Raw genomic sequence first — 12,860 nt, 5'->3', positions numbered from 1 at the left:
ATATAATCATATGTCTTTTTACAAACATCAAACCCATAAAATAAAGGAATTTTTTTTCTCTTATTGTTGGAGTACACAAATAAAAAGGTGAGTTTCTTTAGTTTTATTTTCTTTTACATATAATGGGCCTCACATATTTTGTCTCTAGGAAATGAGACAAATTATCTTCTTTAACATAAAATTAACAAAACAAACTTTTTGGTTATTTCTTCCTTACTTGGTTATTTAATTTGCCGACTTTAAACAGAATATGTCTTAGAGATGTCGGATTAAAATAAATCCTTAGTATTATGGACGTCCGGATTAAATGCTAAGTAGTAAGTTTTTGACATGTGATTTATTTACGTCAAGAATCTTTAGAAGTTGATATCCATTAAAAATAGAGTTATTAGGGGAAAACAGAAAATCATGTTATTGTTGGGAGATTTTTTTGCCTTTTTATTTGGATTAGAGGAGGAAAAGCCGTTATTTTAATGTGATCTGTACTCTCTTTTTTTTTTTTGATTTTTTAAGGTATTCTCCGGCTGATAGTTGAAGATTAATCCTTTCAAGGTGGGAGATGACATTAAGTGGAGTGGGTAAACCTCTCCCAACAAAGCTTTTTCCATATGCACGGTCAGGAATCGAATTCCTGTCAGCATGCTTAAGGAACTCAGCTGTGCTGGACTTTGTTGGTATGTGATATGTACTCTTCAACTGGCTAAAATACCTTTTTAAGACTCCGGGTAAAAGAATTGTCTAGTTAAAATTGATTAGATATGATTATCAAAAAAAAAAATTTGATTGGATATGTTTTTTTAAATTAATGTAATCAAATATGTCATTGGTATTCATCAGACTAGTCTCGTCAATGATCATGATAGGACTGATGTCATGTCAACACAATGTAAACAGTTTTGTCACCTTAAAACTTCGAAAGGCTATAATTTTTGACTCAGGTATCAAATTAGATGAGATTTTTTTATTTTACATAACTTTTTGAGATCTACGCAATGACACCTTATTTCACATATTTTATCTCCCACAAACATAGTTTGGATTTGCAATAATAGTTCCACACTCACAAGAGCATTTAAACTCAGAAGCTCTCGAGTTCTTTCTGAACTAAATCAACGAGCTACAGAACGTGCCATCGATTTCTTGGCCTAGTTTTTCCACTCTTAGCCTCTTAGACAATAATTTTTTTACGCAACAAGATCAATACTTTAAGGCTTTCCATAAGAAGAAACGTTGTTATCCGTTGTTGCCTGTGCGCGTTGATGGAGAGGAAACCACTGTCATTATTTGCTATTGTTAGATAGTTGAAAAATAAGAAAAGGAATTAAATAACGGCATTTACATAGATAAAATGTGTCAATTGATGGCATGTGTTGCAGCTCATGGTGTTGGTTCAGAAATAACTCGGGAGCTTCTAGATTTAAGCACTCTTGTGATTGTGGTACCATTGTTACAAATTCGAACTATGTTTGTGGGAGATAAAATATGTTAAATGAGGTGTCATTGCGTAGATTAAGAAAAGTTATATGAAATTAAAAAAAATCATCTGATTTGAATATCCTGGTCAAAAGTTATGGCATTCTAAAGTTTTACGGTGACGAGATTGCCTACGTGGCGCTGACATGACATCAGTCTCATCAGGATCATTACAGGATTAGTCACAATACCAGTTGTTGGATATATGCTCTTTTGGTCACTAAAGTCCTATTGAGCTTCAGTGAAACTTGAGCCCATGAGGCTTAGGGTTGAGTTATGTCTAAGACCTAAGCGTATATATTCATAGTTTTCTCCTCTTGTGCCTCCAAGGTGAACAGATCATCAGAAACAAACCAAAGAGGCAGACGTTCATCATCTGAACGAGTGCCCACACACTTCCCCTTCCTCCTCGAGAGATAGTTTGGAAGATCTGCCACAGTCCAGCTTCAAGGAGGTTGTTCGTGTTGCGGCGCTGTGGTGAGCTGTTCATGAAGAGGAATCCTACAAGGGAAGATTCTACACGAGACCTGCGCACCGAGAGGTAATTGTGAAACAAGGATGATTCGGTAAGCATACCAATGTACTAGGTCCTAAACCGCTTCCGCATAAATCTAAGATTTCCTACAATTGGTATCAGAGCCTTGGCTGTACATTGGTATGTGAATCTAGTTTCACTATTCATGTAATTAGTTTTGCTTCTTGAAATGTGGCACCTAGGGTTCTAGGATTATGGTATGAATCTAGCATGTGTATTTTATAATTCATTTTCATAAAAGTTTAAATTTTAATCGGTAAAAATGCTTTAATCCATGGTTAGGGTCTCTCGTGTATTTCTCGATTTGTAACAAGGAGGCTAATCCCATATGATTAGGTTTCCTCCTTGCTGTTTTTGTTTATTTTTGGAATTTCTGTGTATTTTTTCAATATTTTGTAAAAGTTCAAGATCGAGAAATCGCGAGGAAGATGCGCAGTCAGCACTGTCGGAGACTTTTCGAGGACTTAAAGATCTCGGAATGGGTCGATCTATATATGGTTGGAAAGAGGACGGAAAGACGAACGCAACGATGGGTGGATCGCCGACATCGGAGCCTTCACGCTCCTCCACGCGCCTCCACAAGCGTCTGAGAGTGGCCGCCACTCTCCGGAAAAGAATGGGAGAGTGAGGGAGCGTCCGGCCACATTTTTGGGTGGTTCTGGCGGCGGTGCACTCGTCTCTACGTGGCGGTCCTTCCCCTGGAGTTTCAGCCTGATTTGACTTCGGGTGACGGCGCGGCAGACCTGACGGCTAGGGTTCCTCTTTCGCGTCCTAGGGTTTCTCGCCAAAAGATTGGGTCTTTGGGCTTTTGGGCCCATGAAACCCTAAAGGGGCTTGAGACAGATACTATGGGCTAGGCGAAAGTCGAATTCCAAAGTTGTATTATTTAATTTAATTTAATTTTCTTTAAAATAGGAAGGCCATGGATTAAAGTAATTATGATTTATTATTTAATGCTTTTATTGATTGATAACATGCTTTATTGCGATAACATGCCATATAGAATAGGTGGTGTCATATTGTTGCATAACTTGTATGATTGCATGAGCATAATAGCTATTATGTCTTCAGCGACTAGTATGATAGTTATTATGGGATTATTTTGATTTTAAATCATCCTAAGAAATTAATTAATAATTATTATGATTTTTATTAAAAATCTAGATTAATAATTGAATTAATTAATTTTGGATAATTAACATCAAGACAAATAATCGTTATGGAAATTATTTTGATTTCAAATTATCCTCATAAATGATAATTATTATGATTGTTGCAATCTAGATTAATAATTAAGTCAGCTATTTGGATGATTTAAATCTAGAAAAATAATTAGAGAAAATTTCCTAAGAGAATTCTTTTATTTTGCGAGTAATTTATGGGTTTTCTGAAATGGTCATGGAATAACACACGTTGCATACAACATTCATGTATCATGATTGTTTGGAGCACACGCTGACGTAAAGTGACCGGATTTCAGGACCTTAATGTTTTCAAAATTATGTTAAGCTTAGTGCACGTTTATCGGCGCTCTTACTTATATAGTTTTTGAAATCGAACAAAGGATACTCTCAATTAAATAATTCTTGGAAATTAGAAAATGTTGCTTATGTTGAATGAGAGGAGATTTAAATTAAGAAATTAATTTAACCTCCAGGGGCATTGTGGGCCTATCAATAAAATAATCATGTGAGGCCCCAACGGATAAGCATGATTGGATTTTATTGGGCCTTAATAATTTCAAAATTTTAATAAAGTATTGTACGGCCCATCGTCGATAATATTAAGTTATTAAAGATAATTTTGAAATTAAACAATGAATTCGACTGGGCTTATGAAAATTCTCAAACAAAAATGTTGAATGAGTGAAGGTTTTAAAAATTAATTAATTTTAAAACCTGCGGGCTCTATTTGTGGGTTTATTAGTGAAATGGTTATCGCTGAAGCCCCATCGGATAAGGATAATCAGATTTCACTAGATTAAATCTTAATAATTTCAAAATTTTAGTAAAGTATTGTACGACCCATCGTCGGCAATGCTTAGACACTAAGGATAATTTTGAAATTAAACAATGGTTAATTACATTCAACTTTGGTAAAATTGTTAATCCTCCCATCGAGGCTCTGGCAATGGCACTGAAGGCCCAAATAACAATTTTGGTTTTTACAAGTGACTTGCCCATCGTAAGCCTTGTAAAGATAAACTGAAGGATTGTTAACAATAAACAAGAGTAGTTATGAGAATCTACTCGCACTTCGTTTGTTTATTGCATTATTTGTTTGTAATTGTGTGCTTTATATGTTTTTCAGAAAATATCTTAGAAATGATTTTGAGTCGAAAACCTCTAGATGGTACCAACTATGAATAAGTGAAAAGCAAATTTTTGATATTGTTCTAAAACATGGAAGCTAAAATTTGTCTTGACAATGCGAGGGCCATAGCAACCTGCAGAGGATGCGTCTAAGGAAACTAAGATGCATTTCTCAAATTAGGAAAGGGCAGAAATGGTAGTTCGCTGCTATATTATTGTCAGTCTTTCCAAATACTTGCAGAAGCAAGTGTACATGATTAGAGTGGAGTAGAAATGCTTCAGACTCTTAATGACATGTTTGCTGCGTCTAGCAGCTCTGCTAGACAGAATGCAGTCGGTGCAGGTTTTGCTAAGAGTCTTGTTAAATCCAAAGGGAAACCCAAGGGTCGTAACAAGAACAAAATGACTTGGCTATCAGTTGTCAAACCAGTTGCTATGAAGAAGCCGCAAGGCAAGTTCTTCAAGTGTAGAATAAAGGGACACTAAACGAAAAATTGCCCAGAGGTGATGAAAAGAACCAGACATGGGTATATTAAGGCCTGATCAGTGAATGAATCATTGATTCAGGAATCACTGATTATGTTTGCTACTCTTAGCAGTAGTTCAAACATGGTATGCCTGTCAGCAGTGGACAAAGATATTTTAAGCTTGAAATTGGGAACTTGTGTCTGCATTTGCAGTAGGACAAGTTATTACTAAGACTATGGTTTTAGGTGACTGTTTATTTGTTCCAGATTTCAAGAGGAATTCAATTTTGTTAGTTGTTTTGGTTAAAACATGGGTTGACAATGCAATTGATTCCTCAGTTACATTTCGAAGTTCATCTTCGTCTTGTTTTGTTCTGGTACATTGTTTAAATAGTCTTTATTACCTATGTCCTATACCCTTTTTAAATTTGTTATGTTGAATGGAAAGGATGATGAACAAGAACTTTCACCAAAGAAATAAAAGTTTCAAATGAAACATAACTTTGGCCTTTGTGATTGAGTCATATTATCTCAAGTAGGAAACATGTTTTAGTTAAAAGAGTGACTGAAAGTTCAATAATCTTTTAATTAACAGCTACATGTTAGTCCTATTTAGAAGGTAAAGTGGCCAAGCAATCCTACAAGGACCAAAAAGGTTTGCGCAACTATTCAACTGGAACTGGTACATACTAAAGTATGTGGACCACTTAGCGTTCAGACCAGAAGAGGTGATGAGTACTTCATTATATGAATGTTTACTCTGGATTTGGACAGATGAACCAAGTGCGCTATAAGTCTAAAGCTTTTGGAAATTTCCAAGAGGTTTAAGTCTGAGGCAGAAAAACATGTAGGTGTTCAAATCAAAACACTTTGGTCTACTAAAGTGTTTGGCTACCTGTCTGTTAATTTCAGGTCTTACCTGATTTAAGAGGAGATAGTTTTCGTAACTGTCAACTCTAAGAGCGTGTTAGTTGAATGAAGTTGCAGTATGCAAAAATCACACATTTCTAGACTTGGTGAAGATCATGTTCAGTTATTCATCTTTGTCAATGTTGTTCAAAGGAGATGCCTAAGAGAAAGAAATGTACCTTCTTAACTTGATTCCGTCAAAGTTTGTTGTAAAGACACCTAAAGAATTATGGCAAGGGTGCAAGCCCAGATCAAACCATATTCGGATTTAGGGTGCTACGGCACACGTCCTACAACAGCAGTCAAATGAGATGAAATCTTGTATGAAAGAGTGCATATCTTTTGGCTACCCTAAGAGAACTAGGGATGATTTCTTATTTAGTCTTAAGGATAAGATAATCTAAGTGAGCACTCACATGATTTTCTTAAAGGAGGACTAGATAAGAAATTATAAGCTCTTAAGTTAGGTTATTCTTGATGAGATTTATCTCAGATCAAGAATTTTCAGAATCTGTAGAAGCTTCATCCACTGTTCCCTTGGTTGTTCAAGAGGGGATAGATATATCTCTAAGTGAACAAACAAGAGAACCATGATTGGAAATCCAACATGATAATATATAAGTGAAACTAGTAGAAATATTAGTATCACATGTAAAGGAACAATATCAAGGATAAGCGGATCCTCAAGAAATTGAAGATCCATCATTTGACCCACTCTTTGTTTTACCTATAAATACACAAGGTCTAGTGCAGTACATTCGTAGTGGGAGAAAACCTTGTTAACTCTCAAGTTGTCTCTTGTTGAGTGATATTGATCCTACTAGTTACGATAATGCACTAGAAGATGTTGTTGATCAAGTGTTGCTCAGGCTATGAACAATGAGATGAAATACTTGTATTTCAACTCTGTTCGGTCCTAGTAAAGACACCAAGAGGGGTAAAATCCACAAGGTGCATGTGGACATAAAAGGCAAAGAGAGGATGGACAGAAAGGTGAAAACCTTCAAAGCTAGCTTGGAGGCATTTTTTGCCAGACGCCATGCTTGAGTCTATCCAGATTCTCTTAGTTGCTATAAGTCTCAATTATGAGATTTCATTTTGGGAGTTGGATGTCAGGATATCTACATACAACAACCAAAAGGGTTTATAGCAAATGAGTAGGAACACACGGTATGCAAGTTGTGAAAGTCTATTTCATAGACTTAAGCAAGCATCCAGGTCTTGAAACATCAGTTTTGATCAGGTTATCAAAATTTTGATTTTGAGAGAACCTTGATGAATGATGTGTATTTGTATGTAAAGGATACAACGGAAGACAGTAGCTTTTCTGGTACTTTATGTAGATGATATGCTCCTTATTAGAAACAATGTGGAGGTAATATCAAGCATAAAGAGTTGGCTAAGTTAGTGTTTTGGTATGGAAGTACCGGGGAAACCAATTATATTCTTGGTATAAAACTCTTATGAGGCCGGAAGAATAAGTTGTTGGCATCACCTCTGGCTACTTACATTGACAAAACCCAAAATTCAACATGAGAATTCTAAGAGAAGAATTATAATTCTCAGATGTGGAATTCATCTTCCTAAGGAGTGACCAAAGACTTCTAAGAAGGAAGAATGCATGAGCAAGATATCTTATGCTTTGGCAAAGGTAGACTCACGCATATCATGTTGGGCGTTAAACCAGGCATCTGTCATGCAGTGGGAGAAGTGAGATAGTACCATTTTGAACCTAGAGGAATACTAGATTATTGTTAAGCATGTACTCAAGTATCTTTGGAGAACGAGAGATTATATGCTGGTATATTCTAGTGGGAGTCTTGAAAAGCTGAGTTTTCAAAAATTCAGTTATTTCAAGTGGATATTGACTCAAGAAAATCAACCTCGAGCTATGAGTTTTTCACTAAACTCAGATAGCATTAGAGGTGGATCTTGCAGACCCAGTTACTAAGAGTTTGCCTGAACTTGTGTTCGAGAGGCATGTTACTTCTTTGGGTCTTAGGAGGATCCCAGACTTGCATTAAGCAAGTGAGAGTTATTGGTTTTATTGTGCTCTTGGAATAAGACGATGAAACAATAAAATCATTTTCTGAATTTCATAAATAAGGTTTTATTTATTTATATCGCGCACTATTTACAAACATAAAGGTCCAGATCAAATTGTGGAGTATATGATCATATGGATACGTTCATGGAGGACATGATCATAGGATCTCACAATTGATGAATGGAGTCATAGCCGTTAAATAAAGTTGGGTACTTTATTCAGGCTGCAATATTTTATGAAATGATTTTGTCTGAATCATTGTAAAATATTGGTGTGAATTAACATTCACATTGAAAGGATAAAGGAGAGATTTGACTAAGGTTGTTTTTCTGTCATAAGGTATCAAATCTCCAGTTAACTATAGTTATGTGATTGCTCTTAATCCTGAGTTTATTATAAATAGGTAATCAAATAATTTTCATTCTTTGATTTACCAACGGGTGAGGTTCGATCTATTGACGGCCAATAACTCGGTATTTTGGGAGTGAGATTATTTGATTATCGGTATTTATGAGATAAACAACATGGAATTTGTAGGATATGTCCCCTTGATATGTTTTGGTACTTGGATATTAAAGACACTGGCCAGTGCATGTAATCCATTAGAGAAACTGTCATAGTCAAAGGAATAAATAATTGATTGAGTTACAGAAAACTTGTCAATCAATTATAGACATTCTACAAAGGGGCGATGCATATTCATGTTATAAAGGTCATTAATCTTGGAGTTCACGTTCGGGCTTTTAGTGGAGTAGCGCCGAATTAGATAATCTTGTAAAGATTATCAGGAGCCTTGATCAATGACAAATGGTAGGTCCCCAGGCTAGCTCGAGACAAGGGATGGGGTATATTATCAGATGATGATAGCTTATGGGCTACATGGTCTTGGGTTTACGAACTCAAGTTTGTATCTTAAAGAGCAAGTGATAGATTGTTGGATATATGCTCTTTTGGTCACTAAAGTCCTATTGGGCTTCAGTGAAACTTGAGCCCATGAGGCTTAGGGTTGAGTTATGTCTAAGACCTAAGCGTATATATTCATAGTTTTCTCCTCGTGTGCCTCCAAGGTGAACAGATCATCAGAAACAAACCAAAGAGGCAGACGTTCATCATCTGAACGAGTGCCCACACACTTCCCCTTCCTCCTCGAGAGATAGTTTGGAAGATCTGCCACAGTCCAGCTTCAAGGAGGTTGTTCGTGCTGCGGCGCTGTGGTGAGCTGTTCGTGAAGAGGAATCCTACAAGGGAAGATTCTACACGAGACCTGCGCACCGATAGGTAATTGTGAAACAAGGATGATTCGGTAAGCATACCAATGTACTAGGTCCTAAACCGCTTCCGCATAAATCTAAGATTTCCTACACCAGTGACGTGTTTGACGGTATTAATTTGAAAAAACTTATTCAATCAGCTTCATCAGGGCAATTCTTTTACCCAATAGTCTTAGAAGAATGCTTTTGCCCTCTTCGGTACGTTTTTGTTTTTATTTTCGAATGGTTCGTGTTTTCTCAATCTATAGGATATTTGTTTAGCCTTCCCACTATAAATGGAACTTTCATGTATGCAATTATTTACGAACACCAAATATTGAATTAGATACATGAAAAATAAAATTATATAAGTTCTTACGGGGCTTACCTCTCATATTGTAGGAAAGAAAGAGATCTCATGCTACACTCAAAGTTATGGTGAATCCCATTTGGTATAACACACATCTTGAAAGGTTAGCTGCAAAAAGTTTTCTTCTCCTATTATAGGAGAAGATGATTTCCCTTTCTTATGTGGTTTAGATACTTATCTATTAAAACTGGAATAGATTATTTTATATATTATTTTTTCTGCCTATCTTTGTTTACCACTTTAAAACACCATTAGATCAAAATCTTAACTAACATTTATCTTTCTCTCTCTTTTTGAGATTTCGATCTAATGGTGTTGGAAGATGGTAGATAAAGGTAAACAACAAAAAATAATAAGTAGAATAACTTATCCCATTAAAACTATAAATCATTCCAAACTATTAATACTTAACTACGTTAGATAGCAATGTCGGATAATGTCGTTGGCAAAATGTAATTAATCTCTTTACCAATTGCAAGTACTTTATGAGAAACATTATTGGCATGAATACTATAGTGATGGGTCAAGGTGCATTTCCAATGGCGCAACGTGATATAATGGTCCTTACAGTCAGATAATCTTGCTTCATACAGCATTCAACACCCATCATAAAAAAACCTTCAAGTAGCATGTTATATCACTTTCGATTAGTCAGAGTGGTCCATCCGATGATTCCCCCCACAATACATGTGCATAATATTGTTGTTATATGTGACTCTTCACAACCCTTAGGTGCCGTAGGTATATCGTTCTCCGCAAGATATAATGACAACAATAGTTTTAGATGTCATAGAAGTTAATCTGCTAGGCATAGTCCGTGACCAAATGGCAATGCAAATGACAACTTGAGCAATGATAAAGCTACAAAATATGTTTTAATTAAGTAATCAGCAAAGGGGATCTTAAGCATAATTGTCAACCAATTCTGTCAAACTCGAACTTGATAAAATAATTTTGCAAAAAGGCATAGCATTAAAGGATTATCCCTCTACAAATTAGGCCACATTAATGTTGTCCTTAGTGTCCTACAAATACAATCTCGCTTGCAATGGAGTGAATGTGCATCAGCAAGCATTCTCTCTGGATTAAACTAAGTTCAAGTAAATGGAAGGCTAACAACGAAATAATGGAGGAGAATTCAATTCACCTTCTTATAATTACTACAAAACTTGAAAAGCAGATTCAAGTAACAAGATCAATGCTTGAAAGTGGCATGGCAACCATAGATGATAATATAACTTTTTGCTCCAATTCCTGATTCCCCTTCGTACAACAGAATAGATGCTCCAATTCAAGTCACACGGGCGCTATCTTGAACATACTAAAATGGAACATAATTGATAATATAACTTCTTCTTTTTTTATATTATCTCCCGATAATTTCATAGATTTTCTATAGACTAATTTGAAGTTCGGGATAGATTCAGAATTAAACTTTTCCAAAAATGGTACTGAGAATGATTGAACGCATATTTTCACCCTCACTTATTCAACTCTCATGCATCAATTAAACTATCATATGATAATATAACCTTATATTGTGATAATTAAACTTTTCCAAAAATGATACTGAGAATGATTGAACGCATATTTTCACCCTCACTTATTCAACTCTCATGCATCAATTAAACTATCATATGATAATATAACCTTATATTGTGAAATATTCGTCATTTTCTTAGACATGATTTCCTTACAATACAAACGCCAAGCCCCTAAATAAAACCCGATTTTCACAAAACGGGACAAAAACTTTTAAGGAGGAACAAAAGATACGCATATAAAGAGCAACAATCCGAAAAAGTAAAAGATTCTAATTAATTATCGAAGGGTTCACATTCATCCACTTATTACTTGATATGCTAAGCCTTTTTTTTATGTACTTTTCCTTTTTTTAAAATAGTTTTGGATTTTCAGTTCACCTTTTGCCATCAAGAGCTTAGAAATTAGAATATGCTTTCATGTAGGTGATTGAAGAGCATCAACAGGTTAAAGACAAGAATTTAATTTTGATATATTGTTAATTAAAAAATTTACATTTGCATTCAATTATATATTATCACGTCATTTAATAAATTTTACACTTCATATAATAATTATAAGTAACCATGTTATCATGCAATTATGTTAAATATCATATTGCATTAAAATTAAACTCTGAAGATGATGTTCAAGTTGCAAAAGTTAAATTGCATTGTGTCACTTGGCATTGCATAACTGCTCAGATCAACATTTACGATTTGTTAGGTCGTTTGATTCGCAAGATCACCGAGAATAATATTTATTGATTGATTTACATTTTACAATGAGACAAAGAGAATCTGTTTTCTTCCACCAAAAAAGAAAAAAAGAAAAGAAAAGAGAATCTTTTATTTATTTATTTATTTATTTATTTTTGGCATAAAGTCACACTGCTATAATTGAATCTCGTCCATTTATTCGCCGGGAAAAAAAAATCCCATCCATTTATTTAATTTCCGACCCAGCCCAATCTAGATAAACCAGACATCATTTTTAGCCCCACAACAGCTCATAAAAAAACCCACCTCAATATGTTTGGGCTATTTTATATTAGTTTCCATTTCCGACTAAAAACGAAAAGATTCTCACTGATTCGGGCCAAAGAAATACACAGAAAAAGTGGGTTGTATGAGAAATCATTATATACATTTTGTGTAGATTAAATAAATCAATAATTAATATTCTATTATATTATTTTAAATAATTACAAAATGTTTACAATTATTTTACAGTTAAAATGATATTATGTCAATTATTTATTGATTTATTCTATATAAATTTTATAAACAATGTCTATAGAAAAAATTCTCATTCATGTCTTCTCTTTTAATATGCTTATTTTTTTGAAATAAACTATGCAATTCTGTACATTTTCTTGTTTTCATGATTTTTCTTTTTTATATAATGATGGCATTGAAGTTTCAACATATAATTTCATATAAACTAAAACTATCAAAGTCCCTAATTAATAACCCTATTTTATTTGATTATTTTCATAATTTTACTCGCATGTGTATTTATGTCACAGTTTCAAAAAAAAATACGTAGATTATTAATAAATAAAATTAATAATTTTTTAACATTTTAAAATTATAAAAGTAGTTAATATATATATATATATATATATATATATATATATATATATATATAAATGATCAATATGATTTGATAAATAAAATAAAATACTCATTAAACTTGTCTTGCAAAATTTAACAATTATTACTGATTCTCAAAGTTGAACTGATCTGCAACAATATATAAGATTAATTTTTTCAATATGTGATAATGTTATTTATTCAGCAATTAAATATTTTTGTCAATAAATGATCATCAGGTTCGATTCCTGATAATGTGTATGAAAAAGATTTTGTTTATAAAGTCGAAGAATGTAAACTCACTCTGGTAATTTCTATGTCTCGAAAAAATTAATTTTCGACTATCGGTTGGAGATTTCCTTTCAGTTTACTAAAAACAAA

Source organism: Gastrolobium bilobum, unplaced genomic scaffold, assembly GCF_033153095.1.
Source record: "Gastrolobium bilobum isolate Gb01-03AN ecotype WA unplaced genomic scaffold, APGP_CSIRO_Gbil_v1 utg23035, whole genome shotgun sequence".
NCBI lineage: Eukaryota > Viridiplantae > Streptophyta > Magnoliopsida > Fabales > Fabaceae > Gastrolobium > Gastrolobium bilobum.
The sequence above is the reverse complement of the archived record's forward strand: the minus strand, read 5'-3'. Positions refer to the sequence as shown.